Genomic DNA, 5,368 nt, shown 5'->3' with positions numbered 1-5,368 from the left:
TACTTTTATGTAGCCCAAGGCTACATAGCTAATGAACATTTGAATTTAGAAGTTCATGATTTTTTGTAGCTGTTATTCTAAAAGCCACCTCCTTAAAAAGTAGATTTTAAACACCTGTGAAATGTTTATTCATTCACAATTTTTGCCTAAATATCTAATTTTATTTATATTTATGGATTGCCTTTCAGTCATCTTCTAGAACCACACACTTCCCCTTAACTACTACAGCTCTTTTCTTACCATCTGCATATGGATAGAGGAGAACTACCTCTGAAGATGAGAGAACAGTTCTATATAATAATGGTCTTGAATGTCATATGATTGTGAGTCTGTATAGGATATAGGATACAAGGAGTCGAATGCTCACTATATCCCATCAGAATGCCGAAAGCAATTTAAATGTGTCTCAATGCATAGATTCTGGAGTCTATCTGTGTGGTCCAAGCCTGGCTCCCCGCTTGGTTGTTTCACCTTGAACAATATTTACATTACCTCTACTTCAGTTTTCTCATTTGTACAGTGGGAATAGTAATATCACCCATCACACAGAGCTTCTAGAATTAACACTACAAACAAAGAACTTAGAACAGTATCTAACACTATGTAATATGTAAGTATTCTTATTCCTCTTAAGACATACATTATTTGGGCACTGCTGTAATAGATATTTAAGTAAATACCTGAGTGTCAGTGTTTTGTTGACATGTGATATTGTTTTAGGTGCAACCCTCTACTCCATATCTAGCACCTGCCCCAGCATCTGAAAACTCAGTAAATAAGTGTGCATGTTCGAGTGAAAAAAGACTGACATTTTGCTTGTCCACTTATTATTTCTTTCACTCTCAGATATCTATTGTTTTGTTTTTGCCTCATTGAAAATTTAAGAGAAAAAGAAGGAAGATCTCTGTAACTGACTAAAAGAATATGTTATGACTTGGAGAATTCAATTGACTTTATTTCATGTTTTGGGAAAGAAAAGTACTGGAATGATGGTATGATAAGATAGTAGAAATAGAATAAAATGTCCATTTAAGTTCCTTCAGGTGTAAAATAAGCATAGGTTTTTTATGTGGAGGTAAACCTCCAGAAGTCTGCTGAGCTTAAAAGAAACATTAGCTTGATTTGTTATAAAAGTAAATGTTCCCAATACAGTATTAAAAATGGGCAAGCCAGGACCTTGGACTATTCCTGCAAGTGTGTATTAGTAATGGGAAATCTACTTTACCTTGGTTCATCTCAGTTTCTCCATTTCTTATAGGGTTATAAAGTTTATGTCTGTCAGGAAGCACTAACTTGAGGCAAGAGCCTAAGGGCAATAATATGGTAATTTAAACCTCTGATCTTACCCTTTAAGTATTTCTCTTTCATAAATAAAAAAAAAAATAAGTTATTTGCATTAATATAGATGTTACAGATTAGTAACATCTAGTGAGAATGGCCTATAAGAAAGAACTATTAGGAAAGAGAATATAATTTATAATAGATTTATTGTAAGTTTTAAAATACAAATTTTTACAAATCAAAAAATTCTGACAGCAATAGCTTTTTGAGAACTAGTTCATTGCAGAATTATCAATGATATTCTTCGTGAAAACAGAAGCAATTTCAGTAGTTATTTGTATGACATTTCTCCAGTTTTGTTTCCAAATTATTTTTTATAATGTTCGTTAAATATGCCTACATCTTTTTTAATGAATTAATCAAATTAAACTTGAGTGCTGATAATGCAATGCTCCTGACTAAGTTTAATTCATACAAAATTTCTCAACCTAACTCATTTATTCATTCAATTATTGATCAGCTACTATGTGCCACGTAGGTGCTTACTTCTGGGATTCAATGCAGATCACAGACAGGCATATTTTCTTTCCTATTAGATCAGGGAAAGAGAAAGATATCAATTAATCAAGAAGAATATATTTGTAACAAAAAAAATTCTACAAAAAAAAATCAAGGAATCTGAGAGCATAAAATAGGTATTTCTACTAATCTAAGAAGTCAAGTAAAACTTCCTAAGATTATACAAATTTCTAAATTAAATAGGAAAACATCTAGCCATATTAATTAATCACTCTAATTTAATATTGGTTAAGTGCGGTATATGGTAAGTCTATGGAAAATTATAACTATAATTCTATAAGCACTTACCATTACTGTTTATTTATTAAATCTGCTTTTATTCGTTTAAAAATACAATCTCTCTCTCTGCAAATAAAGATGTGTATACATATATATATATGTATACACATATGTATATGCACACACATATATATAAAGCTAATGTTCTAAAACTGATATAAATCTTACTCTTTATATAATGGATTTAGCCATCTGCATAAAGAAAAACAAGTTGAAAACATAAGTATGTTTCAAAATGTCAAAGATCACTTATGTTTCATAAATAACTTTTGTAGATTAAAAGACTGTTGAAATTTGAAAGGTTTGTTTTTTAATCAATATCAACAGAAACTGCAAATCAATTTGACTGCTCTTATTGTGGAAACACAGAAATAAACCAAAGAAAACTATATACTATAAAAAATAAAGTAAATGAGCAAATAAACAAGAAAGTAAACATTCTTAGAACATATTTAACTTGATTTTTAAAGTATATATAATTTTATGAAATATATATATTTTATAAAGTGAATATATTTTAATAAAAAATATTTATTTTAGTTAACTGTATAGTGTTTAGAAACATCTCTCAAAATATATTGAAAGATGAGACCATAAAATATTACTGTAAAATATCTTAGATAAGTATGTTGTTTCTTAATGATTTTTAGACCACATCCATAGTAGCATGCTCCAAATTTGCCTCCAATTTATTATATGAATATTTTAGCAATGTTAAAATTAGATAATTCTTTGAACTTTCTAAGAGAGATATGATCTGTATTCCTAAAAGTAAAAATATATTGGCTTTCTATATCTTCAAAATTCCACAAAATAGTCTATGGCCATGCCACCCTGAACAAGTCCTATCTCTTCTGATCTGGGAAGCTAAGCAGGTTTGGGCCTGGTTAGTACTTGGATGGGAGACCATGTAAGAAGACCAGATGCTGTAGGTGTAAAAGTTAAAAAAAACAAATAGAATAAGGGATTGTAAGCTAACAAGGTCCTTGCAATCTGTGAAGTCAATCAAGGGTTGACTTGCCAAAAAAAAAAGAAAAAAAATTCACAAAATAATAATAATACTAAGATTACCGTTGGGTTGATATCAAGTTTGTTGTCACCCAGCAGCATGGAGGAGGTCCTGATTTTTTTCCCTGTCAATGCAGTAAAGAATTACAGGTCAGCGAGATTTAGAAAAGTAAGATTTATTAAAAATGCATTTTTGAAGGAAATAGGCTATGCTAAGGAAGGCTGCAGCCTTGTGGAATTTGAGAGGTGAAAAGGTAAAAGAGTATGCTCCAAGGGAGAAGCAGCTTACCATAGACGAGCTATAACACTGCAGAAGTGGGAAGGTCTGTTTATATTTGGACTGTGATGGGAGTGTACAGGGGCAGTACTAGATGATCAGCATGTGAGGTCACCTTGATTGATAGCTGACTGAGCATATGCTCACCCAGAATTCAGTCTGTTATAATTAGATTCATGAACTTCTGGACATAGGCATGATATTATAATGATGGCGTAATGAGGCTGAGGTTATAGGCAGATTAGGGTAATACTTTCTGTGCATTTTCCGTGTGGCTGATTCAAGCCAGCAGCTTTTATGGCCTTTGTGCCTTAGTATTTGAGATAATTCATAATCATAAAATGAGTGTTTATGGAGGTCTTTAAGGGAGGTTTCTATGGTTACAGAGCCGGCCTTTGCTCCTGCTGCTCATGCCTGCCTAATTACCTAACACTAACATTTATTGTGCACTTGTGAAGCTTTAAGTATACACTTATTTAAACATTTTTATGTGTAGTAACTGATTTAAAACTGAAAATAACAGCATGAAATAGATATTATTTTTATCTTAATTTACAATAAGCGAATTGAAGAATAGGAGGTTTAACTAATTTACTTAAAGTCACACAATTCATAACAATGAAGTAAAGGTTTGTATTCAAGGGCCTAGATCCAGAATTTGCACTTTTACTTACTAAAAGACTGAATTTCTATATTCGTTTAACTAAATCGCAATATATCGGGGACAAGCACACGTAAGTTTTTACGGGCAAACTATGAATTTACATCATTAAGACAAAATAATAATTTATATTTATTAAAATTTTTATCAGACCATAATTGACAACTCTCTACTTATCAAAATGTATATTATCATAGTAGATATAGGTTTACAATGTTTCTTCAAGCATGCACCATATTATTGTGACACCTAAATTATTAAAATATATTCACAGCTCAAATGATTATTTATATTTTATGCTTTAATTTTAAACTTGTATCCAAACAAATAAATTTCACTTTTAGGTAAAGTGAGTGCATATCTATCTGTTAAAGACAAGAAAAGTCCAAATTGTCTGTTTCTATGACATGAGCAGAAAGTGGTTTAGTGATTGGCAAACACAGCATTATTGATGTTAAAGCTGAAGTTGTTGCTTGTCACTTCATTTAGTTGCTTCAGTAAGAATTGTATTAATTAGAAATATATTGTTAAAAAAGCTTTGGGTTAAATGGTGGAAAAAGATACTCATGATTCAGATACAAATACACAAAAAGTTTTAAAAGTTGAATAAGACACATAAAATATAGATACAACATAATACAAGTTAGGAAGTAAAAGTAAATTAAAAAATATAAACAACACTGATATATAGCAACATCAGTAAATTAAAATTATTCTTTTAAACCAAGGTATTAGTAAACTAGTTGCATTTTTAAAATTTTACTTTTAATTGTGGTTAACTGTAAATTTTACTTTATGTAAAGTGTCACAGAAAGCAATAATGTGTATATAAGTGAAATCAATAGATTAAAATATTTCAATAAATTACTGAATATTTATAGATCATTATTCAGCAGAGTACTATAAGATCTATAAAACAGTATCCCTACTCTCAAAAAGTTTTCATAAGACTTATCTGGAATATCTTCTCTCCTTCTTGTCATTCTACTTCACAAGGTGAAATATCATAAATATTTTAAAGCCTCAAATGTCAGGCTGTCATCTTAGTTATAAGCCTCTTTCTGACACACTTCAGAATCAAATTTCTTATTTTCATCTCTGTGCACTTGTGAGAAATAGAACCTAGAGTGCTGTCAATGATTCTTACTTCCAGGTGTTTATACCTTTGCGTAACCCCCACTCCTCCCCGCGACACCATCCAGGATTGGAAAGACCTATGACTTGACTTGCTTCTGACCAACTGAATTTGGAAAAGATAATATAGTGTCACTATTGTTATTATA

General features: G+C 30.7%; 1 pseudogene; it reads left to right on the top strand.

The window, feature by feature from the left end:
* Positions 1–2,955: 2,955 nt before the first annotated feature.
* On the top strand, positions 2,956–3,074 carry LOC118609095 (annotated as a pseudogene).
* The last annotated feature ends 2,294 nt before the right edge of the window (positions 3,075–5,368 follow it).

Source organism: Rousettus aegyptiacus, unplaced genomic scaffold, assembly GCF_014176215.1.
Source record: "Rousettus aegyptiacus isolate mRouAeg1 unplaced genomic scaffold, mRouAeg1.p scaffold_m13_p_10, whole genome shotgun sequence".
Lineage (NCBI taxonomy): Eukaryota > Metazoa > Chordata > Mammalia > Chiroptera > Pteropodidae > Rousettus > Rousettus aegyptiacus.
This window is presented reverse-complemented; position numbering and strand designations above follow the sequence as displayed.